This window comes from Rhamphochromis sp. 'chilingali', assembly GCF_963969265.1.
Source record: "Rhamphochromis sp. 'chilingali' genome assembly, chromosome: 12".
Taxonomy (NCBI): Eukaryota; Metazoa; Chordata; class Actinopteri; order Cichliformes; family Cichlidae; genus Rhamphochromis; species Rhamphochromis sp. 'chilingali'.
This window is the reverse complement of record NC_137939.1, coordinates 5,303,064-5,327,265: the sequence shown is the minus strand read 5'-3', so window position 1 is coordinate 5,327,265 and position 24,202 is coordinate 5,303,064. Positions and strand designations below refer to the sequence as shown.

Sequence of the window (24,202 nt, the reverse complement as noted above, 5' to 3'; positions counted from 1 at the left end):
TGTGTTATAATTTAGTGCCAAGTGATGATTTAAATTGTTCTTCTCTTCCTTTGTGATCCCTGGCTGGAATCATTTCTGAAGAGTTAATAAATAACATAACGTTGAACTCGATCATAACTGAAATTTAAAACATAAAGAATCTGCTTTAAGTTGCGAAACAATGAAGAAAAAAGCCGGCTGCTGCATATATTCAGTGTAAATAACAAATCCTCTGTAACCTGTTACTCTAAATGACCCTGATTTGCCCCCAAAAGCTTGAACCCTAACCAACAGAAAGGTGCACCACAAACCACGAGACTGCCTCACATCTCAACCCGTTTTTAAACCGTTCAACCAAACTTTGTCGCTTGAATTTGTAATTAAAAGATTAAAGATAATTAAAGAGAGTCAAATCAATTCTGGCACATAATACCAGAGAAAATTACTACTGTACAGTTCGTCTACAAGCTGGAAAACAGACAACAGACAGAATTTAGTTTCTTTCTTTTAAAAGTGTGACAGGTATGTTGGCTGGCAGAGACGTAGCATTTCGCTGTTGCCAACATTTAGTCTCTTTAAACAGTGACACGAATAATCAAAGAAAATAATTAGAAAGCCTGAGTGGGTGAAATAACACGTCGGATGGATTTCTCCATAAACACACTGTTAGAGCCAGCCACATCACAAAACGTAGAACTGCTAATGGCTATAAAAAGCTTTAAAAACTTTAAAATGCTGTTGCCATACATCATTCTGTCTTTCAAGGACTACGCCGTAACAGTTTCTGCTTCTAACATTTTCACGACTCATGAAAAGCGCAGGCTTTTAATACGATGTTACTCTCTTTAACGTGCACACCAGAACAAAGCAAGCCAACAGAACAAGCAAAACAAAAAAAAAAGGAAAGAAAAAAAGATGGCCTGAGTTGTTCCACATCCATGATAAATCACTGCCACTTTTATAGCCTCTAATAAGTTGATGCAAAGCCATTTTTCTTCCTGCCCATCGTTCAAACATTTAAGGCATATTTACAAGGAACTTGTTAAAATATTTAATAATATTTAGTGGCAATTTTGGAGCAGCCTGTCACAGTGAAATTTATTAGCTTTAAGTGTTTAAAAAGGCGACGTCATGAATAACAAACTGTCAAAATTTCCTAATTTGCATGGACAGGCCATAACTCCTGATACCTTGCATTAAAAAAAGAGGTTTTTAAAAAAACTAGTCATAAAAGGAGCATTCAAAGTGAATGATGGCAAAGACTCTTCCACAAAGTCGCACCACAGAGACAGCTTCCCCCCCACTACAGATGCCTCGGAGATCAAGTCAGCCAATAAAAGGACATATATCCTACTGCTTTGACTTATTTATCCTGTGTGGATGAGCTCAAGATGGAACATCTCCTATAGGCAAGCTTAATTAATTGTGATAAAAGGGCTAATTCAAAGGCTGCACAAGAAAAGTGAGCCAAACAATAATATTCCCCACAAATCATCTCAGCCCGTCAAATATTTCCTCCATAACTTTCTAATTCAAAGTCCTTCGGACGTGAGCCTTTTGTTAAGGAACCTCACAGAGCCAAACCACCTCCCACGTATCTCTGCGATTCCATCCACACTCCTAACTAAAAGCGATCAGATGAAATTGCAGCTGCTCAGCTGCTCGCGCTCTCTTGTTTTTGTTTAAGCAGACAGCACGATGGCCATCTTTGATGCCGCTTCTTCCACCGGATTCAGCGGGTTTCACCATAAGACTCGGTGACCTGGGCCTGCCCCGGCTGTCCCAGTCAGAAAAGGGCCCCCGTTGACACTGATTGCAAGGCTATGAGTAGTCTCTCCCCTGTGCCCTCTCAGTGCAACTCTAATTAATAGCCAATTCATCTTCTCTGATCTGAGCCAGCACATGGAGTAATATATCGTTAGTTTGGCAAGCGAGCTATTAAAGTGTAATAACCAAGTACCAGCACTCGATTTGGAAGAGTAGCACATACTTAACCATGAAGTGGAAACAATTAATTTACTGGAGGATCTCCTGTAACCAATCATTTACTAGCACTCACACTGTGATGCAAAAGCCATCTCCTGTTGTGTGTGGCACAAGTCAATGACATATTTTGGGCTCAGTGCCTCAACCCCTCTGCTCTTTGACCAGTTATGTAAGCCTCATTTAAGCGCCAATGTCACACTTTCTACCTACATATATAAAACAAAAAACGTTTCTAATGGCCATCTGCAAGGCAGAAAGTTCATTACAAAAAGGACCCGGCTGGATTCCAGGTGACCTTAGTGGATGAAAGTAGAACTTGAAGATGAACAAAGGAATAACAAAATAATGAACACACTCTGAAACAATGTCTTGAAACACTCTTTTAACTTTAAACTAAATCAAAAGATGATATAAATGATGCCAGTGAACAAAATAATCAACCCAACTTTGTTTAGGTGTAAGTATTAAACTTCACCTGTCGTTGAGTTTGATTCATTTATTTATGAATTTATTCACAGGAGCCAAATTGAAAAAACAAAAACTGATTGGACTATTTTAGGCCAAATAACAGCCTGCCCCTGCACTACAGCACGGCTGGCTTAATGCCACACGAAGGTTTGGAAGTGCCTATTTTCTTAACCAACTCAGTGGATTATCAAATAATCCATCTCTCACATTTTTACAGCGACATCCAGCTTTCCTCAGTGACAATACTATTTAGCACTGCAATTCAGCAGGGAAAATTATAAAGGGGAAAAAAATGAATTTTGTCTTATTTCAGGCAATTAAGGCACACACTTAGTGAGGAAAGCAACAAACTGTGTCTGCTTTCTCAGTAATGTACCTTAGAACAATAAATCCCTCCTTCAAACCTTGATAATTGCAGGAAGTAAATGAAAATACATAAGGCTCACTGTGCTTTTGGCCTGCCCCTGAAGCAAAACATTTAAAACCCATTATTCTTTTTGCAAGAACTAATGACGTTTTTTGTCTCTTCAGCTTAACGCACTAATTGACAGTTTTTTTGGAGGATAGCCCAGATGGAAAAATAAGTAGCCCCTTAAAGACCCAACTCCCTTGCTCATTCCCTTAGCTTTAAGTCCCTTATTAATTAAACTTTCACCAAGTCAGGAATTTTTATTAAAAAGATAAAGTCTGCTGTACCGTAAAACAGAACCTATTGTCTCTGAAGCTAAAATTTTACTTCTATAAATAAAAGAGACTTTTTAATACCATCCAAGGGACGGGGACCAGAGGATCCACACAGTATAGTAATTAGAGAGATTTCCATCCCAACTACTCAAAAGTTGGTCAGCTTTAACCAATACCCTTTGCTCCAACTGAATAAATACACTAAGGCTGCTCATTTTAACAGCGTGGGATATTATTTACTGTACGGCAAACAGGAGCAACATCATCACGCTCAGTGAGAGAAGAAGTGTAAATATGTGTTTTGCCATCACTGTGTGTCTAACCATACATCTCAGACATCCTGGTACACTGCTGCTCAGAGGGAAATAAGGCTGCAGCCAAATATTGACTGCAGTTTTATGATCAGTTATTCAGTTGATCAATTAAATCCCTCTTGTGCCATTAAGTTTGCAACAATGTTTGTCAATCAACATCAGAAGAGAGGGATTGGCATTTACAAAACAATACAACTCTTGCGTGCTTTTAATTTTTTTTAAGCACAAAAACAGGCATGTTTACAAAAACAAAGTGGATTTTGGGAAATCTTCAAAAGGAAAAAAACAAAGCATAAATAATTTTTTTTTTTTTTTAAACCTCCATGTATAATCGTTATAATGAGGCCTAAAATGAAATTCAGACTGGTTGCAGTGGAGAGGTTAAAACTTTTGTATGAGCATTAAAAAAAAAAAAAAAATCTGAACCACGTAATCTACTTAACTGGATTTTCTGGCTGCGTTTTTCATGCACATTCCTTCTGTTCTGAAATCTTTCGGTGCATCCCCTCCATCTTAAACCCACGGGCATGTATGAACTCCACCTCCTCCAAAAACCACATGACAACCTCTGAGTTGAATTTGAGAGTTTCTCTAATACAAACTCTTAAGTTTGTATTAGAGAAACTTTGTATTAAGCTTCTATTAAAGGCAACATTAAAGACATCCATCTGCAGGCAGCTCATCAAACTAAAAAGATGCGATTGATGCCGATGTGGACAAATGCATGCTATTACCTTTGCACATCTGGAATGTTAACAGCTGCATCAACGTCTTTAATCAGAAGGATTTCAGTCAGAATATTATATGTGTGCATGTAGCTGATGTTTTTTTCTTGGTTAGGTTATCTCTAATGAATTGTTTAGTATTTAAGAAACCTTACGTGGACTCCTTACTTGTCACCAGATAACAGATGGTGGCTCGTTTGGGATCTTTAGACCCATAGCTAAGATTTAAGTTTAAGTCAGAGTTAATGGTTAACTTGTGGTTTGCTAAATGCTTATCTATCTATCTATCTAAGTTGAACTGCTTTTTGAGAACAGCCTAAAGTACTTATGGTATTTAGCTTTGGTCCTTCATTGGGAGCAGGGGAGTCATTTTTCTGTGTTGCACTCTGGTTTCCCCTGGGCTTTTTGGGAGTGGTCCACAATGCTGAAAATAAGCTGTAATAATGAATTAAAAAACTTTTCAGATGAGCTGCTTTGGTATTTCATGGCCTTCAACCACAAGTCTAAAGCAAAAACATGAAATTCATTGGCGAATCACTGTAAAACAACTCAAGGGACTTACTTTAGCAAAAGTGGCAGAGGTCAACATTTCATCTACTCATTTGAAACCTGCAGCGTGCAGGTCAAAGACATTGTTATGTCCGTTTGTTATGATGCCCAGATGAAGGCTTAAATACTTAAATACTTAGTTGGTTTTCAAATTACTTGTCAGCAAGAAAACAGTGTGTCCATGCTGCTGGGTCTTCTTCCTCTTTTCTCCCAGTATCCAAAGGAGTTCCGCAGGGCTCCATATTAGGGCCATTGCTATTTTCTCTTTACATAAACAACCTTTATGCTAATTTGTCAAATGCAGCATTTCATCTTTATGCAGATGATACAATTATTTATTGTTCATCCCCTTCAGTAGCACAAACCCTGCAATTTCTGCAGTCTGCCTTCGATGTAGTTCAGTCCCATTTAACTTAAGTTGGTGTTAAATCCAGAGAAATCCAAGTTCGTGTTATTCTCAAATGGCAAGGAGTTGTTAGCTACGTCTCCTAAGATTAAAACAATTCAAGGAACTGAAATGGTCACATCTTACAAGTATCGAGGGATCATTAAAGATCAGAATTTGTCATTTAAAACTCACATTCAAAGGCTTGTGTCGAAGTTAAAACTAAAACTAGATTACTTTTTTAGAAATCAATCCTGTTTCTCCCTCCAAGTGAGAAAACACTTGATTCATGCAACTTTTTTACCTTTATTGGATTATGGTGACCTGCTTTTTATGAATGCACCTGCCCACTACCTAAAGAGGTTGGATACTGTGTACCATTGTGCTTTACGTTTTATTACTGGCTATGGAAATCATGTACATCATTGTTCTTTGTATGCTGCTGCTAAATGTCCATCTTTGCATATTCGCACTCTCCCATTGGTTGATGTTTATCTATAAATCTCTCCTTGGGCTGGTTCCATCTTATTTATGTGTTTATATGTGTAAAAACCACAATCAATACAGCCTTCGTTCTCACAATATCATACAATTGATTGTCCCAAAAATCAGAACAGAATTGGGGAAAGAGGCTTTTAAATACGCTGCCCCTGCTTCCTGGAATAATCTGCAGAAGGAACTGAAATTATCAGAATTGGTTACCTTGGGAGAGTTTAAGTCTGTCCTAAAGGAACGAGAGAATAACTCTTTTACTCAGTGTGATTGTTTTTAATGTACTCTTAATTTGATCTGTTATTGTATATTTTACACATGTTGGTATGGGATATTGTATTTGTTTGAAATGTTATATACTTATGTGGTATGTGTATTTTGACTTTTGTTGCCATGCTGCCAGGTCTCTCTTGGAAATTAGATTTTTAATCTCAATGAGATTTTTTACCTGGATAAATAAAGGACTAATAATAAAAGAGAGGAGTATGAATACATCCCGCATTAAGGTGCATTAATTTGGCAGAAAAGTAATGTATCATCCACAGAGGATCATTATGGCACTTCCAGTCACTGCTGTACAGCCAGCAAATCACAGCCAATTAAGAACCCTTTAAACTTACAAGTCAAGCATCACTTGTTGTGCTGTCCATAATGGGGTTTTATGGATATGAAGCACTGTGATGGCTGTATTGGTCTTGTGATGAATGGCTAACTTTACAGGAAAGATGGCCTCTGAAATGAGTAGTGTTGAAAACTAAGCAGATCATTTGGTGCCTTCAGTTTTTCAGGCACACAAAAGGCGAGGATGAGCGAGGATTTGGGAGCCGCACGTTTGATCTGATTCTATCATTTCATGAGAATCACACTTTTAACTTATTCTGAGAGATAAACAATTCAGGCCTGTTTCCCAAATTTTTTGTGTCAGTTTTCTGTTTTCTGCTAACGAGATGTCACTAATATGTACTGGAATGCTGTGAGAACAGACAGTTTGATTGGCCACGAAGAACTTAATGATGTATACCAAATGTGAGGGGACAGCTTCTAAGCGCATATTTTCTAGACAAACATAGGTGTTGACAGCATTTTCCACCCAGTTTGCCATTTCTGTCAGGCTGAAAATCTAAAATTAAGAAAAAAATTTTCCTAGGTACAACATCCATTAACAAATCATGTCTTATTAGCATTTTTGCAGCAATTGGTCATATTGCAAGTACACATTATGTAAAAATGTCAGTGAACAAGAGGGAAATAACAATAATTACAAGAAAGACAGAATTCCTGCCTAAGAAAACAAATCTAACTAATTAAAGAAAACATAAATGAAACATTGCATGTTGTCTAACAACATAAATGCATTATGGTATTGTTGCATGAATTTCCTTGTATTGTTCCTCGGTGCACATGGCAGCTTATTCGAGCTTAATTTGCGCCACTGTGTCTTCCTGTGAGCAGACCCTAGTCATCTTTAAACGGCTCCATTTAAAATGCAATTTGATTATCTGCCAAATTGCTACCAAGTCTTTCCCTCTGCAGCTCGGGGATGGGGGGTAAAAATTTTAATTAGCATTTGTGCATAAAAGAGAGGTCTTTGTTACATTGCATTTGAACGTGGCATCCCAGAATGACCACAGCTTTCAAAGAGTCATCACCCAAACGATTTCAAACTAATAGATCCAAAGGGAGAGGAGGAGTCCTGGCACAGACGGGTGGGGGAATCGGAGGTCGTCAGTGGGACTGGGAAAAAAAACAAAAACCCACAGGACACAGCATGTTTAAATAATCCAAAACTTTTCTTTAATCATAGTTTAGAAAATTGGCTGGGACCTTCAGCAGGAGACAGCTGCTCTGCCCCACAGCCATTTAATGAGAATCACTGAGGGTTTCCCTTAAAATATTTACGCTGTCCCATGGCACAGCAATATTGTCCTAGAATGGGGAGATAAGAGCCAAGGAGGTGTGTTGAAGTTCTCCTAATCAATTTGCTAATTACTGGAGCAGCAATAGGAGAGGAGAGAGGAGTCCCTTCTGGCAAGCTGTATTCTAATAAATGCTGAAAAATTTATTTACTCGCTTAGCCAAGAGGAATTCTGAAGTGGGATTACAGCAGAGAGCTGATTGAGACAGAGCTGCGCTGTGGTTGAGGTCGCAGTCAAAGGAGCAAGGAGAGGTCTCCAAACATAAAAGAATCTCTCAGGACCTGCACCTTTGCATCTGCTCGGGGAACAGAGATGACAGCATCTTACAGACTTGGCATGAAAAGACCTGACTGCTATAGCTACATATCAACAAATATTAATGAGACTTCAGGTTCTTGCATAATAAAACAGGTTATCGGGGGAGCTGCGGTATGCACTGCATACTGGCCCTGACTCCAAAACAAAACAGCTCTACTGTATGTATATAATGCATATGTGGATATTCTGAGAGAAGACAATAACTTTAGCATTTGATGCCACAGGAGCCATGGGGTGGTATTACCCTTAGCAGAGGGCAGCAGGCCTAGACATTACACCAGACGCTAGGGTTGTGTGTTTGAAGTCACCTTTGTGTCCTCTGGCTCAGCCTGACCCCACCCTCCCAACCTCTGGGACTGAGGGCAACCCTGGACCTGTCATAGTACACAGCCCACATCTTCTTCAGGGTTGAGGGCAAAATCTGCTCCACATTTTCAGTGACACATCATCTATATGACCGTTCCTTCCCCGAGGCCGGCAACCAATAGCCTTCCTCGAGACAGGTCAAAGGTCAAAGTAAAATGATGGCTCAAAGGGCATCATGAGGTGATCAGAATTGCTATTATGGCAGAAGTACAGTGAAGCGTGGAGGACGTTAGACCCCGGGATCCCAAGGGTCTTCAAGAGACTGATATTTACTGCTTTTTATATTTACCACAAATCTGACAGGAAAACTGTGCACTTCAATCCAAGGAGCAAATCCCATGCAATTTAATCATTTTACTTTATTGCGAAGGTCCCAGCAGGACTTCAATTTGTTCACAGCAAAAAGTGTTTGTATAGAAGTCAGAGAGAGGGGGAAGCCTTTTTTTTCCAAGGTTAATTTATTCAGTTTTATTTTTCAAAATACTACTAAACTGAATAAAATTTGAGGCAAATTGAAATACCTCGGTATGAAACAACTTTTTCAGCACTGAAGCTAATTAAACAAAATTCTGCTTTTCAATTGCGTGTTTTTATTATAAATTATTGTTATATAATTAAAAACCCTGCAGATTTCCCTTCAGATTGTGCCCATTTGGAGAATTTGCAAACACATTTATTCAGATAAAAACAATTAAACTTCCTCCCTGGCTCTGCTTTTGCTTTTTTACCCTGATGCTAAACATTACAGAAGGAAGGAAAACAAACAAACGCACTTATTATAGTCTACTTTGATACCAATCCATTCATTTCCCCAATCAGCCTGTTTGCCTAACTCCCACAGTCCCTGTAGCAGTCCATCCAGTGTGACGGGTTACATGGATCTGAGTGCATTTCCACTGGGAATTGAGGCAAAAACAAAAACATACAAAAAAACCTGTTGCTGTGACATTTTGTTCTCTCACCTTAACGCACGCCAGTCACAATGGACCGGTGTGTGGGGGATCTGTGTTCACATCACCATGGCGATGGCTCTCTGCCTCCCAAGGCTTCCTTGAGGGTGTCGAAGGGTTGGCGCCTGGGAAGGGGGCAGTAAAGGAGGAGTTTGCCAACCTTGCAAACTAAAATGCAAACGCACTGGGAGAATGGTAAAGAAAACATGTTCCTCCAAGCTTCTTCTCTATGTAACGTAATGGGTTTTTTAGTCCACTATAAGGGGAGCTCAGCACACTGTGGAGCAGAGCAAACAACATCAAAGCAATCAAAAGAGGCCGACATGTTGCAGGGAGCGCGTTTCACTGCCTAACCTTTAAAAGGGCAAAAAATAGAACTAAACGTGTAGGTTCATGAGCAAAGGTCTGAGAACATCTGTCTCTTTGTAAATCATTTTTACATGACAGAAAGGCACAGAGATGGCATTACACTGTGCAAGACAAAAGAGGACAAAAGGTTACACCCATTCTACACTAGGGCTGAACGATATATCGCATTTGCGATAATATCGCGACATGATCAAGTGCAATTTTCTAACCGCAAAGGCTGCGATTATACTCTGGACATGTCCAAATTCATGGGCTGCATCCTCCTGAGGCCGCATTTGTAGACCGATTACGTCACAGCGACGTGCCGAAGGCTGTCCAAATTACTACCATATCCCAGAATTCATAGCGCGGCCCAGCCAAACTCCAGTTTCCAGCAATGGCGGCCGCTACTAAGTTTTAAAATTACTCATACTAATCTTTCTGGGTCACAAAATAAACTTTTAACATATTTTCAGGCGAGAAAGTAGTTGTGTAAATGGTAAATGGCCTGTATTTATATAGCGCTTTTACTAGTCCCTAAGGAGCCCAAAGCGCTTTACATATCCAGTCATCCACCCATTCACACACACATTCACACACTGGTGATGGCAAGCTACATTGTAGCCACAGCCACCCTGGGGCGCACTGACAGAGGCGAGGCTGCCGGACACTGGCGCCACCGGGCCCTCTGACCACCACCAGTAGGCAACGGGTGAAGTGTCTTGCCCAAGGACACAACGACCGAGACTGTCCGAGCCAGGGCTCGAACCGGCAACCTTCCGATTACAAGGCGAACTCCTAACTCTTGAGCCACGATCGCCCCAGTAAACATCAAATATCTGCTCGGTTTATCAAGATATCCCATATTTGCAAAAGTGCTTCGACGTTTTCAGAGGCGTCTGCTACCCACCAGCTCGACAGCTAGCCGGGAGCTCGAGGGTTACTGATGCGGCCGAGAACGGCACAACTCCCGGCACATCATTTTCAGATCACCGCGGAGTTTCGCTGCTCGGGTTAAACGTAATATATAAGTCACTTAGACAACCTAAAAATGTTATTGTTGGGCTTTTTTCAGTGTTTTGTTTGTTCGTGAGTAAATCGGTTTGGCTGAGATTAAAGTTATTAGATTAGATAAAATAAAACTTTATTAATCCCCCGGGTGGGTTCCTCCTTGGTTTTCACACAGCTGACTAAACGTCAAACAGAAAACTTATTAAACAGAAGTTTGAGACATTCGAGAATTTACGCCAGTGTCTGGTTATATTTTAGATAGCAAGAAGCAGACGGCCGAGTTTATTAAACTCCACCGAGACAGCGGTGACGCTAATCAGAACTAGCCTTCTGATTAGCTAATCAGAAGGCTAGACCGTCCAATTTCACGCCTTTAAATTTTAAAGGCGTGTTTGTGTGTGTGTTTATACAATTGCTATTATGTTTGCACTTTATGTGTAATGTTACTGACTGCAGAGATCAGTAAGATGTGTGTATTTTTTATTTATTAGTTTTATTTATTTAATATTATTTTTTAATTGAATGACTGTCTAGTAGTTCACAGATGTCGAAAAACTGAGTGTGGTAAAGCCACTGATTTTTTTTATGTATATTTCTGCAATCTGCACATTGTACTGACTTTCATTTTAATGTTTACACCAGGGTTCCTTGTCAGCACTTTATGCTCAGATGTTTGTAAGCTAAAAATAAACTATTGTGTATGTTCAAATATACTGTTGTGATTGAAGAAGTTAAATAAAAATGTCAGTCATCAATTCATGCATCACCTCATGTCATCATAACAGAGGTCTGTCTTCCAGGAAAGAACAATTTAAAATTAATGTAATATAGTATTGGCCATACTATATGATGTATTGCTTGTCTTTGTTTAATAATACAGAAGACAAAGACCTTAAAAAATAATCGCATATCGCATCGCAATCGCAATATTGGGGCAAAAAATCGCAATTAGATTATTTTCCATAATCGTTCAGCCCTATTCTACACCATCAGCTCCGATTTCATGTGCTTGTTTCACTTATTTCCCCTACTTGGACAACTAAAGCCAAAACATTCCCATGAAAATCTGCGGAATTATCATCAAGATTTAAATGCACAGGGAACATAAGGAGTACCTTACGTAACAATCTTAAAGAAAAATGTCATTATTTTTAAATAGGAGCTTCATTTTTCAAATAATTAATGGCACAAAAATTATCAGAATTGGTCCAACGTGATGCAAGAACGCAATGTCTCCGATGTAATCCTCAACTGCAGCAGTCTGTGACAAGATAAAAGTGCTTGTTTTCACCACTGACAGGGTCAAATAGATACTCTAAGATTGTTTTTGACATTATCCCGCCATGCTTTTACATTTACTGATGCTAAGTCAAGAAGATAACTTTACACAGAAACAACGTTATCTCTCTGTCTGCAGTTTCTCATGAAAATCAAGCAACGGATTTCTTTGATTTCACAGCCAGCAGACGTCCTGCCTAAAATGGTAACTGAAATATTATTGTCACCAAGACGCTGTGTACAGGCAGCCATGTTTTCATGCTCTTGTAACACAACTAGCCACAACTTCTGCACTCTGTTAAGATTTGTTTTCTTTGTACTACAGTTATAGAGAAAACTATATCTGTAATCTATACGCTCCATACTCCAACTGTGTAATACTCAGATTTCTAAACAGCTCTCTCAAACTCTCATTTTGCAGTGGGACTTCCCCTTAAGTAAAATAATACCAGTTTCTATAGGGATCTTTTGCACAATGTTGGCACAAACACTTGTGGTTAGCACCAGTGACTCATGACATGGATATTCGGGGTTCAGACCTGTTGCTTAGCTAAGGACGTTCTTTAAGTTTTATGCTCTTCCGGTCCCTGTTTTCAAAGACATGGATGTAGGGTTCAGTGGTGACCTTAAATTGAAAGTAGTTGTGAATGTGGACACCAATGCTTATTGTTGTGTCTGTAATAGACTGGCACCCTATGCTTTGCCTAATGTCAGCTAGGCCTAACCATCGTATGACCCAGATGGAACTGCCACGTGAGACTGGATAACAAAGTTTCGCGACTTCTGATAAAACTCAGTATCTGACCACTTTCTTTTCAATTGGAAATGGGAAAATAGCACCCAGGTTTTAACAGACCTGCTTAAATGTGACGCAGAACGCGAAAAGTTGGCCACAGACACAGACCGAGAATCCCAGTTCCACATAAAAACAGTCGATGCAATGATACAATTGTGAATAATATTTGTTATCTTAACTTGACCGTGCCCAAATAACTCTTGCAATTATTCATGAAAAGTGCAGTTTATTGAACTGTTTCTTACGTATAAACTGCAAATAAACAGTGCTCTATGTTGGCTGTGAGGGCAAAAATCCCCACTCAGTGCAGCCACACATGCACAGGGATGCAATGTGGCCAGTCAGCCAGTGAAATTTGCCTACTTACTGATGCTGGTGACTTTTCTGCCTTTAGCCTGTGGAAACAGCACTGTAGGGTTTGTGACTGTTTAACGGTTTCTTGTAAACCTACTGTAGTTTTCATTAAAACTTTACTCACTTCTTAACGTGTTACAAGTGACTATCTATCCAGCCGCGTTCTTACTAAACCACATTCATTCAGAGAACAGTTTGGCATCTTCAAGTTAAAAATACCTAGAAAATAAACAAAGACAAAGGACGCTTTATTTAAATAATAAATAGCTGATGTTCACTCTTGTCTCAAGTTGCTGAACAATTTGTGAACTTCTTCAGCGAGAAATCTGATTAAGTACGCCATTTGTTGTTAGTAAACTGTTGGATGTATGAAAAGATAAGGGGGGGAAAAATCGCAATTGTAATCTTGTGCTTTTTAAAAGAATTAACAGATGCCAAAAACGTTTTTGTTTTGTTTTTTAACCTGTAACGTCACATTCACAAAAAGAAAACTGCTGAATCCAACAATAAAAACCAGCATTGACAAACAAGAGTTATTCTCCAAACTACCACATAAGGCTGCTTGTTCAGGTGGTGGTGGTCATGCAGCCCTATTAGAGAGCCTCAATGATCATTTTAGAAATACAGACCTTTAGCGAATAAAGGTGTCTTTTCACAGACATATAGTCATTGTAAAATGCAATAAATAAAAACTAGGAGTAATCACAAAACACTATAACAGAAATAACATAAACTATAATAGAAAGTTAAAACACAGCAAACACCAGTACAAAACGATGTTTAACAGGCAACAGATGAAGAAATTGCCAATAAAAACAGTAATAACAAAAGAATGTCAACAAAAGGTTGAACAGAAAGGTTTTCAACTGCTTTTTAAAAGAGTCACAGAGTGAGCTGACAATAGCTGAAGTGAAAGCTTTTAAAACAAATCTAAAAACCTACTAGAAGCCAAAGTATAGAATATAAATACGAATAATGTGAGCTCACTTACTAGAATGCGTTAATAGTTTGGCTGCTGGATTTTGTATAGCTTGGAGGCTTGAAAGAGACAATTTATCTAAGCCCATAAACAGGGCATTTACAGTAATCTAGGTGCAACAACAAAAATGCAGTAATAATTTTCTTCATTTCAGATGGGGAGACTATGGCTCGCAATTTAGAAATTTCCATAAATGAAAGAAGCAAGAACGTGAGACAGATTTTACATTTGACCCAGAGAAGACTCAAATATCACACTGAGATTAGGAGCACTGGACTTCTCAGATGAGCAGAAGGAAGCAAGCACTTGACTGATTTTTGGATGTAGTTCAGGAGGAGCTATAATCATGGTCTCAGCCTTACTGGAATTTAAAACAAGGTAATTGTTGGAAAGCCAGTCTCTAATCCAGGATAAACAATCAACTGGAGTGGACAGCCTATCCAGTTGGCAAAGCTTAAAAGATATATACAGCTTAATGTCATCAGCATAAAGGTGATAAGAAATGTAAGCAAAAGGCTGAATGATGCTAGCTGACAGGAGGAATGTAGAAAGAAAATGATAACGGACCGAGGATTGATCCTTGTGGAACCCCAAAAATTAGGGAAGCAGTGGTAGGGGAGCACTTGCTTGCCTTAACCAACAAAGTTCCAGATAATTAGGAGGAAAACCGATCTAATACAGAGCCAAAACCAGCCAAAAACTTAAGCATATTAAGTAAAATATTATGACCCACACTATCAAAGGCAGAAGTGAGATAAAGCATTCTGAGCACAGAGCAATGCCCTACAACAGCTGCTATTAAAAGACCATTATAGATCTTTAAAAGAGCAGTTTCAATTAAGTTCTTTTGAGTCTCTCTTGCTTATTTTTGAGTTCAATTTGCATTATAAGGATTTGAATGGACATTATACATCTTTGTCTAATACATTTGAATCAATTTCAAAATCAAACCCCAATCAAGATTATTTGGGGGGTTCTTTTAAGGAATGCAATTACCTCAGCATGCTTAAAATTGCTAGGAACAAAACCTTGTCTCGCTGTGCTGTTAATGACGGTTTGGTAACTTTTAATTTGTTTTAGTATTATGAAATACTAAATACTGCACAAAACAAAGAGGTAGGGCCACATGTCAGGGCCAGAAAGGATATTGTGTTTGCAGTCATTCTTCAAAGAAGGCGTGTTCTGAAAGACACCACTGCAAGTGTTTTGCACTTTGTTCTGCTTTTCAGTTGGTGATTTGTTTCATTTTCTCTGTTAAATTTTTACTATCATTTTCAATCACTGGCAGATTTAAGGACTAAAATCTGCTTAGCCAGGTTTAGGAGCAGACAACATGCTTTCAAGTTTGAGCGATCATAATTTTAAATTTTTTATAAATGCAGTTTTCATAAATTATGTCATAAAAATATTTTTGAATTGATGATCAATTCTGAATCCAAATTTAAAATAATTACTGAAGATTCCTATGACACCTAAATACCATTACAAATACTATTCTTGATTAGTTACTTTAGCTGAGGAAATAAAATCTGTTCCCATTTTTTTATGATAGTTTTACACATTTATGGTCACAGACCAATTCTGTCACATCACAAGCAGCTGACAGGGCTGTCGCAATATACCAGCACTGACAATAACCATATTTAAAAATGAGAACTGATATCCCATCAAAAACTCTTCCTCTTCAGTGAAAGACTTTCAGTAACTACTATAGTGCAGCATGAGCTTATCTACAGACTGCATGGCTCATGGGATTCACTGTTCTGTAGCGACAGCTCCTTCTCTCACAAAGCAGGAGAGACTCACTTCCCACAATAAACCCACTAAGTTAGACTGAGTCACTTACACATGTGCAGTAAGGCTGTTGTTACGTTGTTGAGTGAAGCAATGAAGAAAGGCGAGCGCCGTTGAGTACTTAATTTAATTACCAATTTGTTGTCTGCACTTGCTGCTGCTTTTCCCCTTTATTCTGCTTTCCAAGCGCTCAGAGCTAACGCTAGGGCCTCGATTTAGATGCACTACTGCCCTGCGCCATGACTCACAGGTGTGTCTACAGTTCTTTGCTGGCCTGATTGAGTTATTGCAGTTTGGTGCTAATTTGAGCTGATAACGTTTGCGCAAAAACTACTGAATGTACTGCATAGATCAGTGACATTTGTTCATACTGGTTGAGCTTTTTTTAATCTTATTAGATGCAGTGGTGACTTAGAAAGTCTTTTCAGACGTTTTAATGTCCTTCATTCAATTTGTCAATGTCATTACATTCTGGTAATGGCTCTTGCCACATTTTTTGCTAATGCAACAGTAAGGAAAACACTCTCTGTGCTAATTAATCCGAGTATAAAAATCACCTTCTTGTGTGGCCTAATGTGGACTAAGATTAATGTGCCAGACATGTCTCACAACTGATTTGATTAATGAAAAGGAATACTTTAATATTACTAACACTGTATAATGTATAGGGTGACAGAACACTGGACTGTAAACTTGGTACAGTATATAAATAAATACTGCATTGGATTTCCATTAAAGCAGTGTGGTTGAACAACCCCTACAAGTGGCTGGCAATTTGTTAAATGAGTTAATTGGTCACCAGTTCATCTAATTCATCATAATGCCTGTTTCTGGACCACACCCAAAGAACAGTGAATTAGGCAGGCAGCGCAATCAACAGTTACACTGAGATCAAATATAGACGTGAACCCCAAAGCAGAAGGTATTCCACTTGAATTTTTAAGTTGGTCACCTTTTAACTGTTCTTTTTGGGAAAAATTGCAGCCTACGCCAAGTCTTAGCGCCCAAACACCGCTGTTTTAAGTCTGATGCAGAACTGTTTACTCATTAATTGCCAGGTGGTGCAGGTACTGGAAAGCTACAGGCTGGGGGAAAGGCCCTAACCTTTATGCACTGTCTAAACGTCCTCACTTTCTCCTTGAACATCTATCCTTAACTGTGCTCCTCTGGTCCTCTCCCTGTCCCAAAGTGGCCAGCTGGGAACGGTGCGCATGTGCTGACGTCCCTACTAACCTTGGCCAGTGTAAGGATTACCGTGCATTTACACTCAATGCTCCTTCTTTCCTTAAGACTTATTAAGAATGATAATGAGCTCGGAAAGGGGCAGCTTGTCCCTTTCTCAACTCTGTGAAGGCTCTTCTTCTCTCTGTCTTTCTCTTCCTCACTGTTCACTCGTCTTGTGCTTCTTTCTGCTCCAGCTCTCCACCCTTTCTGCAGTCTCTCTCTTTTCCCCAGTCCATGCCTCTCTCCCTCTTTCTCCATCGTATTGAAAGGAGCCAGGACAAATTACCAAAAAGGCCATTTTCATCTATGAACTGCAGGATTTAATCGATACTTATTTCATGCCTTCAAAATCAACCCTATATTACTGTTGTCTGCGTGATTTGTTTATTTTGCTTTAGAATATTCCTTCAGTCGAGTGGAGGGGGGGGTGGGGGGGGATGCACGGGATGCAATTCACCTTGAACCTCCATTATATTGGATTTCTCTACTGGCTGATCAAGCATGCAAAAAGGACATTTCCTCAGCACTAAAATAAAAACAATAATGATGATTAAAAAAACATGTGTGCTATTTGTGCCGGTGTAAGAGTATGTGTTGAAGGCAGTGTATTTTTACAAGGAAAACACTATGGCTGTGGTAGTGTGAATATGTATACAAAAATCATTACACTGTGGGCAATTGATAAAGCTTAGGTGCCGGGGAAACAAAAGTAATAGCTCCTGAAGCCTGTCGAATGCAGCCTGGGATTACAGATGCTTATTTGACATCAAAGACCCGAGGTCCACAGCCAAGGTCATACAGAAGAGGAATACACATGGGTTTAATTTTACACAGCCCTTGACAGATGCAGATGGGTACTTATGAGACATGAGGCATTTCACTGACTGATAGAGCTGCAAGCAATAAGAATCTTGGAGGCATCGCACACTGATTAACTAATGAGATTCTCAACCATTTTAGTGAACCAAGGGTTCAGCACTACAGGCAACATTTCAAGTCCATTTTAGAGACAGAGAACCCGAAACGAAAGGCCCACCGCATCCATAAATACTGAACTAGGCACACAAAGCGAATTCGCAATTAAAACCGCACAAATGGACAGTTATCATCTCAACTATCATCTCTGCCTACCTCTCTGGCAGAGAGGAGAGCGAAAGAGAAGCAGGGAAGGAAGGGCAGTATGTTTGACATATGGATATTGCAGTGTCTCTTCAATGCCGAAGAGAGATGAGAACCTGCGCCACCGGCCTGACAGTGAAGGCTGGCTGGTGTCCAGCTAAAGATGGACCTCCAGACAGCAGGCACATGACGTTACACTTGAGAGCGGCACCGAGGGAGCACACGGGGCGGAAGAGTTGGAAACGGCTTCAGCTGATCACTTTGCAGCTCTTCTTTGCACAGAATGTACAAAAGCTATTTTACCTTAGCCCTGCGATGGACCGAGGTGAACTGCTGTACTCTGTAGTGTCACCTGCTGTTGGTTTTTATTTTTGGTATGCTCATAAAACAGGAGACATCAGTAAAGCGAACTCGCATATAGACCGGCTAATGACTGGTACTCAAAACACGCAAAATGCTATGTAATTTCATGTCTAAGCATGTGTTTTTTAAGCTTGCCTTGTTTAAGTGCCAAGTGTGTGCTTGCTCTGCATGCATGAATACATCTGCAACAGTTAGGCTGCACAGCTGCTGCATCATGAGGGTATTATGGAAAATACCTCAAAAGCACACACTGTGTGCATAATGCATCTCTTCACATGATGAAATTATTTCATCTACTAGTGATCTGTGGGACACACACACACACACACACACACAAAATCAAAGGATAAAAAAACCTGGGAAGAAAAAAACTTTTCATGTTTACCTTGTGTTGTACTATCAGTGGCATTTTTAATATAGAAGATGGCTTTCCTTGAATGATCTGTTTAACCAAAGACAGGAGGGAGAGAGGGAAAAAAAGGGGGGGGGGGGGGGGGGTAATTAATTACTTTTGTGCTATTGCACGGGAGAGACAATAAACCTGCCTGGTCGCCATGGATATGACATATTTGCTCTGAAAACAACACAATAATTAGCAAAGGAGAAAGATCCGGCGAGAATATGAGAACTCCGGGTTTAAAGTGCCAGTGATCTATTCCTGTCCTCCTCATCATCCCTGAGAACAATAACAAACACAGTGGCAAGCACACAACAAAGACATCTATAAATGCGCAAGAGAACAAACAGTGACCCTTTACAAAACCATGTTAAATTAAATCTCACATCACAGTGGTGTTTTGTAGAGATCACAACTAACCAAACACACGCAGTGTTTTAAAACAGATTGTTTGTTCGACAGTAAGTGGAAGTCAGAAAGCCCATGCAGTCACTGAGAGCAGGAACTGCATCATATTTACCATAGCAAATATAGTTTAGTGGTGTGTGGTGTCAGACCTGCCAAAAGCTGAAACTACATTATCGGTAAGAAGCCTTACAACGTTAAACAATAATTATTAATAAGTAGAAAAGGTCTGATGGGGTGATGCACTTTGCAGGTTTCAGTTGTGACTAAGATCAGACACTGCGGCCCCAATTAACCTTTTTACCCATGCAATATACAGAAAAGAAAAAAAAATAAGTCATTCACAGCCAAACTTCAAAAGCAGAACTTCCGCAATTCAGGCTTTGAATATTGATTGCATTTATAGCAGTTCCTCTATTTACAGTAAATGATACTGTGTGAAGGCTACTACCTGTTTAGGGGCAGCCAAGGAGTTTCACTAAGTTTTTCTCGACTTTAAAAGCGGGACTTTCGGCGATGAAGTCGCTCTTTTGTGCCTTTTTTGTTATGTTTTGTTGGGGTTTTTCTCATTGTTGCACTTTTGGATAAGTGCAAACTAACAGGAACAGCCTATGATAGCTTGTACGTCCAAAACTGCTGATTAAATAATAAAGAAAATAGCGCGTGTCAGTTCTGTTTTCGCGCAGTCCTCTTTTTATATTTTGAGGAAGGGAGGACTCGAGCTCACCTTGACTGGGCAATAAAAAAAGAAAAAGTACAAACTTATGGGGAGGAAAAAGTTACACCTTTCTGTCTCAACTTTGAAACGGGGGCTGGCTTTTGCTTGCTTGCAGTTTCCTTGTCTTCTTTAGACGGTTTAAAATGAGACCGCTGTGTGAACTAGCAGATTTTAAGGAAAGCCCGGACCCCTCGCCGTCATTTTCAAAGGTACAGTAGGTTCAGTCGGACTGTGTGGAGTCGCTCCAGACCTGCCGCTGTTGCTGTCGGCGCTGCCGCTGTAACCGAGGCTGCTGCTCGCACCGTGTTTACAGTCCTCACATCAACTCTCTATCCTACAGTATCGCTTCTACGACGTTAAATACCGCTTGATAATGCTATTTGTTGGTGTCCTCGCTGGAGCTGGGGACACTTTGATGTCCTTTTCAGCGCGGGGTGATATGTTTTGGAGATGAAATGAGCGTGTGCTGTATAGTTGAGAGCAAAAGGAAAACTCTTACCTGTGCTACTTCGCTGTCTCTCGGTGACTTCCAACTCAGGGGAGGTGTGAGTGTGCTTACGGTGGCCGGTGTGAGAGCTTTCATTATTAAAGTTCCCACATTTTTTTTCAGTTTTTTCAGGTTTTATTGTAGCATTTTCTAATTTCTTACAGGGCGAGTTGGCCGGAAGATCTGCCCTGGAGACCGGCTCCAAGTGGGAAGAGGAGCCCTTAATTGAATTTCTCGGTTAGCAGGTGTTGATCGGAAAACCTGAACTGGAGTTTAGGATAGTCTCCCTTGACGACTTGATAACAGTTAACTCTTTCAGTGTATTGTGGTTATTAAAAATATATATATCAATTAAAAACTACAATCTGCGCCTTCCGTTTAATGAAGAGGAACTGGAATTTAAATATTGCCCTTAAATACCAAATAGCTACCAAAGTGTTTTATGATATGTTTTATTATGCTGATCTTTTGAATATATAGAATGAAGCTTGAATATATAGAATGATCTTTTGAATATATAGAATGAAACTTGAATATATAGAATGAAACTTGAATATATAGAATGATCTTCTGAATATATAGAATGAAACTTGAATATATATAGAATGAAACTTGAATATATAGAATGATCTTTTGAATATATAGAATGAAACTTGAATATATAGAATGAAACTTGAATATATAGAATGATCTTTTGAATATATAGAATGAAACTTGAATATATAGAATGATCTTCTGAATATATAGAATGAAACTTGAATATATAGAATGAAACTTGAATATATAGAATGAAGCTTGAATATATAGAATGAAACTTGAATATATAGAATGATCTTCTGAATATATAGAATGAAACTTGAATATATAGAATGATCTTCTGAATATATAGAATGAAACTTGAATATATAGAATGAAACTTGAATATATAGAATGAAACTTGAATATATAGAATGATCTTCTGAATATATAGAATGAAACTTGAATATATAGAATGAAGCTTGAATATATAGAATGAAACTTGAATATATAGAATGAAGCTTGAATATATAGAATGAAACTTGAATATATAGAATGTATGAACCTCTTTTTTAGAGATGATGTGTTTCTGAATTCTCTGCCTTTACAAAATGGCATCAGCTGAACTATTTCAGTACTTTTTAGAGCTTGACAACTGTTTTGCGACAGCTGTTCAAATTGCAAATTTCCATAGTCCACTAGTTGTATCCTGTGGTTGTACAGTGTTCCAACATTTACTGACAACATTTGAGATATGGCCATCCAACTAAACCCCAAGTCTCGCATGTCAGTCAGCTGAGTAGCTGGTATGTTGTACCTAAAAGAGTTAGAAACAAAAGAAGAAATATGTTAACTTCTTTCTTATTTCTTGCATTCATTATCTTGTTTGCCATCTCTTGACTCTTTCAAGTGCCATACACATTATGAATGAATTTGTTTCCATTTTTATCACTTACCTTGACCTTCCTCTTTGAGATGTAGAATGATATAATGAGCCCATAACATGTGCTTCAGCTTCTGCTCGAAGTGTTAGCTCAGTTGACATCTCCATCAGTGATTGATAAATTCCCTCAAGAAGTGTGCATAATCTTCTCCCAGAAACATTTTGTTGAACATTATTCATGAGCACTAGAAATGTTGCAATAATGAAAACGTGTTCTTCAAGGTGACGTAGTATAAATTCAAATTATTTCTACCATTTGCAGTTTGAACAGCTGTCGCAAAACAGTTGTCAAGCTCTAAAAAGTACTGAAATAGTTCAGCTGATGCCATTTTGTAAAGGCAGAGAATTCAGAAACACATCATCTCTAAAAATGAGGTTCATACATTCTATATATTCAAGTTTCATTCTATATATTCAAGTTTCATTCTATATATTCAAGAGATCATTCTATATATTCAAGTTTCATTCTATATATTCAAGTTTCATTCTATATTTTCAAAAGATCATTCTATATATTCAAGTTTCATTCTATATATTCAAGAGATCATTCTATATATTCAGAAGATCATTCTATATATTCAAGTTTCATTCTATATATTCAAGCTTCATTCTATATATTCAAAAGATCATTCTATATATTCAGACTTTGGTTGGAATATATATATAATATTTTCCTAAAGGGCATTCCATAGTATATGTGTACATATATATATATATATATATATATATATATATATATATATATATATATATATATATATATATATATATATATATACATACATACATACATACTCAATGCCCCACAGCTGGATACTGGAATGCCTAGAATTGTACAAGATCAATGGGACCCTAAGAGCCTTCATCAGGAACTCAATGGGGATGTGGCGTACAACACTAGAGGCCAACTCCAAGCCCATAGCACAAGTTACCATCAAGTGCGGGATCTACCAAGGAGATGCTCTGTCCCCACTGCTGTTCTGCATAGGCCTGAACCCCCTCAGTGAGATCATTAACAAGACTGGCTACGGATACCGACTACGGAACGGAGCAGTTGTCAGCCACCTCCTGTACATGGATGACATCAAGCTGTATGCCAAGAGTGAACGAGACATCGATTCACTGATCCACACTACCAGGCTATACAGCAATGACATTGGAATGTCGTTCGGACTGGAGAAGTGTAGTCGGATGGTAACAAAGAGAGGGAAGGTAGTCAGAACTGAGGGGATTGAACTACCAGAAGGCAACATTGCAGACATAGAGGACAGTTACAAGTACTTGGGGATCCCACAGGCGAATGGGAACCATGAAGAGGCCGCTAGAAAGGCTGCAACCACCAAGTACCTGCAGAGGGTCAGGCAAGTCCTGAGGAGTCAGCTGAATGGTAAGAACAAGATCCGGGCCATCAACACATACGCCCTGCCCGTGATCAGGTACCCTGCTGGGGTAATAGGCTGGCCAAAGGAGGAGATAGAAGCCACTGACATAAAGACAAGAAAGCTCCTGACCATGCATGGAGGGTTTCACCCCAAGTCCAGCACCCTGAGGCTGTACGCTAAGCGGAAGGAAGGGGGCCGGGGACTGGTGAGTGTCAGCACCACAGTCCAGGATGAGACAAGGAACATCCAAGAATACATTGGGAAGATGGCCCCAACTGACCGAGTGCTCAGTGAATACCTCAGGCAGCAGAAACCCAAGAAAGAGGAGGGAGACGAGGAACCATCATGGAAGGACAGGCCCCTGCACGGTATGTACCACCGGCAGATAGAGGAGGTGGCTGATATCCAGAAATCCTACCAGTGGCTGGACAAAGCTGGACTGAAAGACAGCACAGAGGCACTAATCATGGCAGCACAAGAACAAGCTCTGAGTACAAGATCCATAGAGGCTGGGGTCTATCACACCAGGCAAGACCCCAGGTGCAGGCTGTGTAAAGATGCCCCAGAGACAATCCAGCACATAACAGCAGGGTGCAAGATGCTAGCAGGCAAGGCATACATGGAACGCCATAACCAAGTGGCCGGCATAGTGTACAGGAACATCTGTGCCGAGTATAACCTAGAAGTCCCGAGGTCAAAATGGGAGATGCCCCCAAGGGTGGTGGAGAATGACCGAGCTAAGATCCTGTGGGACTTCCAGATACAGACGGACAAAATGGTGGTGGCTAACCAACCGGACATAGTGGTGGTAGACAAACAGAAGAAGACGGCCGTAGTGATCGATGTAGCGGTTCCGAATGACAGCAATATCAGGAAGAAGGAACACGAGAAGCTGGAGAAATACCAAGGGCTCAGAGAAGAGCTCGAGAGGATGTGGAGGGTGAAGGTAACGGTGG

The 24,202-nt window shown here is 39.5% G+C and overlaps 1 protein-coding gene across 2 annotated transcripts in view; it reads right to left on the bottom strand.

Moving 5' to 3' along the window:
- casz1 (castor zinc finger 1) overlaps positions 1 to 20,600 on the bottom strand; it is a 171,296-nt gene extending 150,696 nt beyond the window's left edge. Inside the window, exons 1-2 of one of the 2 annotated variants that reach the window (XM_080897813.1) lie at positions 20,418 to 20,600; positions 18,784 to 18,840 (exon numbers count right to left, since the gene is read on the bottom strand). The gene's annotated coding sequence lies outside the window, so the exon portion shown is untranslated. The remainder of the gene's footprint in view (positions 1 to 18,783; positions 18,841 to 20,417) is intronic. The other variant, XM_080897814.1, reaches the window with a different exon arrangement.
- Between the last annotated feature and the right edge of the window lie 3,602 nt (positions 20,601 to 24,202).